We start from the raw sequence: 9,734 nt of genomic DNA on the forward strand, positions 1-9,734 counted from the left end.
TAGCCGGCACTCAGCGCCAGCCCGGTGATGGGGACGCTGGCCAGCTGCATCTTGCTGTAATACACGCCCGCGACGTACACGATCGCATCCCCGGTGCATGTTGCCACTATGGCCGTGGTGCCGTCCATGCACAGGCACGTAATCTTCGGGAGCTGGAACACCTTTTCCTCCTCGGCGATGAAGTAAAGATGGGCATTCCTGGCATGCACAATGTAAAAGACAAGCATGCCTGCAGATGCGTAAATTCGGGATATTTCGCCCTCGTACGAGTATTTCTTGCTGTTGAACACAAAGGTGCTCACCCCGCCGGCGTAGACGACCTTGTGTATCTTGTCCTGGTGGATAAAAAACCTGCTCCAGCCATCGGGCACATCCACAGTCCCGCCCTCGCGCTTGTAGATGAGCCTGTTGTTGCGTCTGTATATCTTGTAAAAGTACTCCTCGTGGGAGCCTGCAGGGCTGCTCTTCTTGCTGTGCAGCTTCAGAGAGCCAGGGCTGCTGGCCGGATCGTAAAAGCCATACACCGTGCCATCGACCAGCACCACAAGGTGCCGGCGAAAGTAGACCTGCGCAGCCTGAAAGCTTCCCCGCGCGAGCAGCTTGAAGGCACCGTCAAACCTCAGCATGTAGAGACAGTCGTCCCCCGTCGCCACGACGTACACGACACCCCTAGAGCTCTCGGCTCTCGGACCAGCGGGGTTGTCGCCCCCATCCTCTTTCTGCTCCGAGGCATCGTTGCCCTCAAAAATGCTGCTCTCTCCCAGGGAGCACTCGTCTGTGCCGAAGTCCGTGTAGTGCGCCCCCTCGGCGTACACCTGCACATCCTTGATTAGGTCCTCTGTCCGGTAAAAAACGCCCCGCTCCCCCGTCGGGGCATCTATGTCCTCCTTGTTTACAATCAGCACGCCATTCTTCTTTCCATAGGCCTTATTTCCGCCGCCGCCCGCAACCACCACATAGTCGCCTGCCGTGCCGAGGTCAAACAGCGTAAGGTCCTTGCATCGCATTATTATGGGGGTAATTTTTTGTGTATGACGACAGCTCCCTGCTGTCCTGCCCACAGGACGCCTTCGGAGCAAATATAAATTAGCCGCCTCGAGGGGCAGCAGATTTTTCGATGCTCGACGGACGCATTCAGATCGGCTGCAAAGTCCCCATCCTGAGCCCGGTTGACCGGGCGTCGGTAATCAAATGCGAGGTGCTGGCGCTCAAGGACTCGGAGGTCTACGTCCACTTCAGCGGGCTGAACCGGAGGTACGACACGTGGGTGCCCCACAGCGCGCTCATTCTAACAAACTCCGCAGACATCGAGCAGCCCAAGAAAAAGAAGGAGGCCCAGAAGAGGGAAGACAGGAAAACGGCCAAGAAGGAGGGCGCCGCAGGGTCGGAGCCAGAGGTGAGCCTGCAGCGAGGGCCGGGTGCCGGGTGCCCGGGCTGCTGGCGGACGCCGCGCCCGCAGCGTCCAAATTCGGCGAATTGTACCGGCATTTCCGACAATTTTCTGTTTGCCAATCCAAATTACAAAATTTTCGCAATTCAATTGCGCGCTCGAGAAGCTCCGCATCGGCAATAAAATGCTGCAGCCGCAAAATTAATAGCCGAGGAAATTAATTTATTTGACAAATACCGAGCTGCACAGGCGGAGCAGTGCGGCATGGTTTATCCCGGCGCATGCCGGTGCAGCCGTCTTGGAGCCCCAAAATGGCGCAGGAACGGCCAGGCCACATCACACGGGTCGATGGCTGCCCGGGGCGCCTTCCTCGCAGCGCATGTGGCAATTTATTAAATTGTGCGAATTTAATCCACACTAGCAGGATGATTTGTCGACAGCATATTGGCTAAATCAAAATCATTAATAACATGCGTAATTACAGATGATGTGGGAAATACTCCTGTCAGCACCCCTAGATTGATATAGTTGCCAATAGAGGCAATGTTGTGATGCCACTTTTAATATGCGACGGAATGGCGCGGTAGCCGCGTGCAGCCATCCGTCTAGGTCGTGCCAGTTCAGAGCCACGAGGCCGCTGCTACCGTGTTCTCGGTCTGGAACTACAACATCATCCAGTACTTCATCATCATAGACATGCTGAGCTGCTGCGAAAATATATTTGCGCTGCACTGCCTCGACAGCGACTTTACGAAGGTTTCATCCTCGGTGCTGATCGCCAAAATACTGAGCGTCGTCGCCCCTCTCAGCATCGCGAATTACCTGCTGCGCTAGGGCTGTCTGTGCTCGCCGCCGTGCCATCCCGGAGTGCCGAGGCGCCCGGCAGGGACTGCGGGTTGCGCGCTATTCCACCAATAAACTGTTCCTGGTATACTTCCGCTCCTCATTCGGCATGGCACGGTGTTGCCTCCCTCTGGCTATCTCTTCCTTGGGCCCACACACCCCAACTTTGGTGAGACGAGCACCCACACCAGTCTTCGATGGTGTAACGGTTAGCATATTAGTCTGTCACGCTGAAGATCCGAGTTCGATTCTCGGTCGAAGAGTTTTTGCTTTCCGTCGGGCTCCGGGCGCCAGTCTTTCCAGACATTCCCGCGTGGCCATCTTCGAAGGCCCCTCTGCAGGGCAGTAGAACTTGGCAGCCCAGGGCCAGAAATCTCGCTGTTTCCGGTGAAGGCCCTATGTCCTCGAGGACGGGCCAAACGCGCTCTCAGAATTAATTTCCGCGCCTGGACAGACGGACTACGCAGGAAGGGTACGGTAGAACATACGGACTGTTTATTTAAGCCTCTGGGCCAGTGCCCAGCACGCTCTGCGCATACGGGCCTCAGCAACCCTACACCAACACGCGCCAGACAGTGCGAGCGCCGGACGCGGTGCCAGCATACGCACCATGCCAATGGCCCTAGTACTCGCCAGCATCGTTGAATCTCGACATGTCCAGCGGGAGGCGGTGAATCGCTCCGCCGGTGGAAATATAGATGTGGTCTTCCACCAGGACGAAGTCCTCGGCGTGGGCAAGCCTGGTTTCTATGATGTAGGGGGTTGTCTCTTCAGACAGGCTGCGCAGATCGTATAGGTATATGTCCCCGTTTGAGCTCAGCCCTAGCAGCACATGCCCTGCGACTGTAAATGTCTTGTAGTCGCCGTAGAAGTCTACGGATCCGATAAATACAGGATTGCCCGGCAGGAATCTCGTGCCTAGATTCTCCTTGTCTAGCTCGTCCAGCTTTTCCAGGTCGGCATTGCTGTAGATCGCCGATACCGTGTTGTTGCACAGCGCCAGTATTATATCGCCGTAGTATGCCACCTTCGTTATGGTTGACCTGTGCACATTTGTGAAGCTCTGCGCCGGTTTGTGGATAAGAGTGGGCCCAGCGGGGGCACAGCCGCCGGGCGCGAGAGCATTGCCTGGCGGTGAAAACGGCCTGGACAGGGTGAAAAATTATCGCTGATGCGCCCAGCCCGTATGGGGCCGCGTGTTTGGCAGGCGCAGCATGTCGCACAAGCGGTGCATTCCGGAGGCAGGCGGTACCGCGATGCGCCTCCGCAGGCCCTGAAGACCGCACTCCACGACTGCAGGCTGTCAAGCCTGAGTGGGCTGCACCCAGAGGCACATTTGGGCGTGTTTCTCGCCAGGAACGAGCGTCATTGGTTTAGTGGTATAATAGTGGGTTGCCATCCTGCAGACACGGGTTCGATTCCCGTATGACGCATCTCAGGCTCTTTTTTCTCCTGAGAGCGGCGTCGAATGTGTGGGAGCAGGCGTGCCCCCGGCGACTGGGAACACCCAGCAGACAGGGCGAGTCTGTCTGCGCATCGTTTTGGCAACACCGGTTAAAGCTGCTGGGGACATGGGCGACCGCGTCTCCCCAATAAATGTTAAAGTATTATTGACATATTTATTCAGGACCCGGCCGCAGCCCCCGGCTTAGACCGAGACTGCACGAATGCCCAGCAGTTTCGGCGCCGCGCCGCCTTGCTCCATTCTGCAGCACTCTATCTGCGGGTCCACGATCACAGAATATCCAGGAGCTCCTTCAGCACGCCGATCCCCGCCATTGCGCTGCGGCTCCCAACCAGCACCAGGTGGTCCCTGGCCCTTGTGAGGGCCACATTCAGACGCTCGCGGCTCTCGATCACCTCGCACGGCTTCACCGGGTCAAATACCACCGCGACCCGGCTGTCCTCACTTCCCTGGAACCGGTCTATCGTTGTAACATGGCACGCCGTCAGCATCTTCAGCTCCCTGACCGTGGAATTGAAATAGCACAGGATGGTGCACGACTTGAACGAACGCACCGCCTCCTTATAAGTGGTGTGGTCCGTTTCGATAAATACTACGGACGGCCCGCGGGCCATGCAGTCCGAGCCGCGGCCGCTTACGAGCTGCTGGCCGTAGAATAGGGTATTGGAGAGCCGCATTATCTCGTCGTTCATTCGGTACTGCTTCCGCAGAATGGAGCACCCGCCCATCAGGTGCTCGAATATGCTGTGTCGCATCGCCCCGCTCCGCTTCGCGAGGGGCTTCAGCTGGAGATGGTCGCCCACCACGCATACCCGCTCCGAAAGGGACATGGGAATCAGCGCTAGGAGCAGGTGCATCTGGGAGCCCTCGTCTATAATGCAGAAGTCAAACCTGCTAGCTACGAAAACAGGGTCGCCAAAGCAGAAGCAGGTTCCGAGGACAACCTGCGAAGAGGCGATGGCCTCCCGGAAATCCTCCCTCTCGACCCTGTTGGCTCTGTAATAGCGCAGGCCCCCGAGCTTCTTTATGATATTATCTATGGCAAAATGGGTGTAGCAAATAACGAGCACCTTCTTCCCGTGAAACGCCAGTATTTTAATGCACATCAGGAATCGACGCCCGAAACCTGGGACTGTCCTGCGAGTCGGTGTATGGAGGGGACTCCGCAGAGGCATCGGTTAGAAATGGTATGTCGGCATGATTGAACGCTATCTTTGGTCTTTTGGGCCCCCTCTCCACTGCACTGTTTTCTAACGAGGGGAGTTCAGGCCTGGGGCGGACAGCGTCCGGTTGGGCCCCGCCGGCTTTCCATCCGGACATTCGGCCCGCCGTATCTGCAGCCTCCATGTTCGACCGCTCAATATCGTCGTCGCTTAAGCCGCCCGCAGGCAGCGAGAAAATTGAATCGATGCTACCATCGATGCTACCATCGCTGTCTTCTCCATTCAGAGACAGCCCAGTTAGAGGCGCATCCTCGCCCGGCTGATTACCGCTGGAGTCAGAAAACTCCATGTTTGACAGGCCAGTGCTACTTCCGGCGCTGCCAAAAATGTCCGGTGAGCTGGCCGAATCGCTGCTCCCGGCGCCGCTCGAGGCTCCTCGTTCATCGCACGAAGAGCCCACAGCAGCCTTCGGGCATGGGGATGGACGGGCATGGCCGGCATCCGATTCGTCCAGCACTGCGTTGGAATCGAACGAGCAGCTGTCTGAGGCGGTCTCGTCCGCTCCAGGGAAGTCAGGCCTGGCCGGCAGTGCCACTGGACTGCCCTCATTTGGCAGCCTGACGCCCCTCAGTGCGCCGGGATTGCATGACTGGAAATACTTGGGATACGCCAGGTATATCAGAGACCAGCGCATGTACCTGTAAAACACATCGCACCGGTCGGCACACGCAAAGACCACGCGGTCGGATGAGAGCTGCTCCCGCAGCTTCACATGCACAATTCGCCCCTCCACCCTATCTACGACCCCGTCCGCGATGCGCTTGTGGGTCCTGCTGTACAGCGACAGGTAGTCGCTGGGCGGCACCTCTTCCGTAAACTTTAGAACCGCCACGGCCCCATCACGCCTGGTCACCACCGCCTTGAGGTATTTAGACTCTGCACGGCACTCCTCCTCAATCCCCTCGAGCTGCATCCTCAGGAAGTGGGACGCGCCCAAGTCCTGGATCCTTCTATACACTCGGCACGGCCTGAGCTCTGGACAGCTGCACTCCACGATCTGCTTCGTGGCTGCTACTTTGTTCCTGAGCTGCAGCAATGGCGCTATCTCTGAGTATTTCAGGTTCAGCGTTACAAACTCGCCAGTCTTGACATAATAAATCATGGGCTTGTAGCTGGGCTCCTTGGTGCACTTGGTATTCGTGCTCCCCGCGTCATTCGCTAGGCTGCTGAGCGTGTGCAGCGTGTGCCTCCCGTCCATCTTCGTGCTGCTTGCGCTGGCGGCCCTGCGGTGTCTGCCGCCCGCGTCGAGGAGGTCCTCGCCCTCCAGGATCAGCAGAGTATAATGCAGCAGCTGCGCCCGGTGGAAAACCTGCGGCGCCTTGCCTGTCTTGATCTCTACAATAAGCCCGGGGCCGTAGCAGTCGATGTACCCCCGGAGCCCCAGATCGCGAGAGAGAACGCCCTGCTCGGCCGTCGAAATATCCAGCTTCGCTTCCAGAAACTGCACAATGTGCCTCACGCACTTCAGGAGGTCGTTCAGCAGCGCCTTGTCCGATGTGTTCGACGCATACAGCTCCCTTTCGTGCGCGGAGAGCAGCCTGCGGGCCGTGGCAACAATGAACTGCAGATTGCTCGACTTCTCCATAATGCAGACCTGGATTATCTCGTGGATTATTTTCCCCAGCACGGCCGCAGGATGGGAATATTCAAAGGAGATATCAGCAACCATCCGGCTGAGCAGGGGATTGTTGACGCACTCGAGGGCCGTGCAGAAGCACGTAACCGGCAGGATGTCATCCTCGATCAATATTGCGTTATGGACATCGTCCACGACGCTGCCCACCAATCTGACGGCGCGCACACAAGGACGTCCCGAGCATGCATGTGCAGCCCTGCACAGCGGAGTGGGGCGATGCGGCCGACTCTACTCCCGCAGAACACCCCCGCGCCTGCCCTCGCCCAGCGGGCAGCATCGACGACAGTGGGCGCGCACCCAGCAAGAAGGTGCGCCGTGCTGCTGGCAAAAGGATGTACAAAACATGACCACAACCGGATTCGAACCGATGACCTTCTGGACTGGAATCAGAAGCGCTACCACTGCGCCATGTGGCCTAAGGTGCTTGGCAGGCAGATTTTTACTCCACGCCCGCTGTTGAACACAGTCCGACAATGCGTGTGCTGCATACGGAGCCCAGGTTCGGGCCACATATTGGATGGCGCGTTTCGACTGCACAGCCTTGCCGCCGCGGATGTGGCCCACAGCTCTTTTGGAGGCCGTGTGCAAAATGCTGCCATTCTGCTTGCGCGGTTCTTCTGCAAGCAAACCAGGGGCAATTTGCCCTGCGGCCGCCCGATCGAGGTCATGTCCCGGTGTACGTGCGATGGGTGCCTGTCGCTTTTTAATAATATTAAGAGAGAACTTTTAGCACCCGTCAAGAATGCTCGGCACACTTGGCTCCATAATGTGCTGTGTGGCCTTTATCGCCCGCTGCAGCGCTACCCGCCATAGAGGCACACGGCGAGAAAATAACGGCGCAGCGGGGGACCAGAGACCAGGCAGTTTCACGGGGGTCTTTGTAGGCTGGAGGAGTTTTATAGCCGAGCGATCTAAGCTGTACAAGGCACTCGCTATTGAGGAGTGCCTCTACGATATTGTGGATATGGTGTGCATCATGGCACTGGACGAGTACATCGAGCAGCACTCTGCGGAATCATCCCAGGGCAACGTGGAGCTGCACAGTCTCACTATTGCCGAAACCATCAAAGACCTATTTAAGCTCAATAACGTGGGCATCCTCGCAGACTTAAAGGGAGACAAGGATGCAAGATGGTCAAACATCCGCCGCAGGATCCTAGAAATGATACGGAACGGAGCAGCCGCTAAATAAAGTTTTAACAGCCTACGACTCTATGTAGGGCGGCATAGCCCTCCCATCATATTACTGCTGTCTCTTGCCTGTAGAGTCCGCGGCGGTCAGTAAGCAGGAAACTGAAGCCTGTGCCCAAGTGGAATTTAAAGAAGGCAGCCATAATGCATGACTATTTATTACAGCCCATGGTAAAGCATAATGGGTTAAGTGGATATTCAAAGATTAGGCCTATCTGTGCCCATGGGGATGAGGCTAGGTTCCGGCACAAGAAAATCTGCGTGTGCGCGCCCGCTCTATGCCTGGAGACTTAGCTCAGCGGAAAGATGCCGAGGCAGCAGCGACTAGCGAAAGCCGTCGTCCAGCAGCACAGCATCAATCATAAATCTGTCCAAAACCCTAACTGACTCCTCGCCGCCAACTATTCCATCGCATTTCATAAGCACCATACGCAGTCCTGTGGCCCGTTCTATATAGTACAAAACGTCCTTGACCTTGAGATGCTCTGCAACTCGAAACACTGTTGTGCCGTCACTCGAACAGAGCTTAAATCTGATCCCAGAGAGGCCGCCCTGCGCCAAGTCTATCTCTTCGGGTAGCATCCTCCCCGGCCCACTCCGCGGGCCAGCACAAATGGCAGGAGGGGCCCTCGTCTGGCAGACGGGCATGCTACTGCACTTCCGACTCGCTGGTGCACTCTTGGCACCGCTCTGCTCCTGTGGATAGGCCTCGTTCCGCTCGTCAACCAGGGCTTCGGCGTGGCTGTCCGACAGACCAAGCAGGCCCCCGTCGAACTCCCCATTCTGCAGCATGCAGAGGAGCTCTCTATTCTCCGGGACACCGTAATCATAGAAGGCGCCGTCCACAAGCAGTCCATTCGTGTACTTCACAATCGTGATGGGCATACCTCCCTTGCTAGCCTGCTGCGCCCCGCCGACAGCCTCTTGCCTTCTTGGAGGACCGCTGATGACCATGGCCTGCAGGCTTATAAATTATTTTAGGTCGAGTCGAGAACGGCGCAGCTGTGAGGGAGAACATGGCGCATCTGAACGAGCGCACCATTCGCCACCGGCCTGTTTGCATGCAGCCGGGTGAACTGCAGCTGCGGATGTGTCACCGCAACAACAGGCCCTTTGCAGAGATGCGTGCGGCATCACGTCTACCGCCGTGTATCAGTGCTGTCCGGCCACGGCCGCAGTATCTAATGATGACGCTTTGGCAGCCCCCATGTGAAGGCACAGCAGTGGCCTATTTTACACGCATACATTATCTGTGGAGCCGGGTTTGTCACCCAAGACTATTACGAGTGCAGACAGGGGCGTCAAACCACGAGACCAGCAATAGTGCTTTGATTGCGCCGTGTGGGGCGAGCTAGCGCAGGGCCGCCAGAAGGGCGCCGAGGCAGAGGTGCTCAAGAAGACGCTGGGAGGCATCTCCTTTGGGCATCGCCGCAGAGCTTGCCAGGATTGGGCGGAGGACAATGCAATGAGACTGAGCACAGGCAGTATTTTAATCGGCTTAGACTGTGGTGGCGCGGGCAATAGCAAATTATAAGACATTTTCGGCAAATTTATTTTGTTCGGAAACTCTAATTTATTAGCCTCCTCGTGTGGAATTTTAGAGTAAATTTTGCGAATATTTATATCGGCCCTCTTGTGCAGGATTTGAGCAGTAAATTTTGCAAATAATTTGCGCACAAACATGTACGGTGGAAATATTCTTCGAACAGGCCCCGTGTCCATCTTAAATTGCATTACGTTTTTAATTCGATCGAGAAAGGGAATTGGGAACGCTGTGCACCGCAAGCCAGAGGGTGAGCAGTGCGGACCATTTTATACATGGCGTGTGGCGGGGCTGCGGTGTGCCGGGCTCTGCAAAAATATCTGCCAGGCGCTACTCCTCAACAAGACCCCAGAGTACTCTTTCAGGTGCTGCCGCGGACCCTGCCGGAGGATGTCCGGCCTGTGAGGCAGGGCACGGGGAAAACTGGCACGACTAGAATGGCC

At 56.8% G+C, this 9,734-nt stretch overlaps 3 non-coding genes across 3 annotated transcripts; 2 read left to right on the plus strand and 1 right to left on the minus strand.

The window, feature by feature from the left end:
- Nucleotides 1-2,424: 2,424 nt before the first annotated feature.
- TRNAD-GUC (transfer RNA aspartic acid (anticodon GUC)) lies at nucleotides 2,425-2,496 on the plus strand. Its single transcript has one exon. It is a non-coding gene; the product is annotated as a tRNA-Asp (tRNA).
- A 1,099-nt stretch (nucleotides 2,497-3,595) lies between these two features.
- On the plus strand, nucleotides 3,596-3,666 carry TRNAG-GCC (transfer RNA glycine (anticodon GCC)). Its single transcript has one exon. It is a non-coding gene; the product is annotated as a tRNA-Gly (tRNA).
- Nucleotides 3,667-6,901: 3,235 nt separating this feature from the next.
- Nucleotides 6,902-6,973, minus strand: TRNAW-CCA (transfer RNA tryptophan (anticodon CCA)). Its single transcript has one exon. It is a non-coding gene; the product is annotated as a tRNA-Trp (tRNA).
- Between the last annotated feature and the right edge of the window lie 2,761 nt (nucleotides 6,974-9,734).

Source organism: Ips typographus, linkage group LG12 (assembly GCF_016097725.1).
Source record: "Ips typographus isolate SLU linkage group LG12, UJ_Ityp_2.0, whole genome shotgun sequence".
Classification (NCBI taxonomy): Eukaryota; Metazoa; Arthropoda; class Insecta; order Coleoptera; family Curculionidae; genus Ips; species Ips typographus.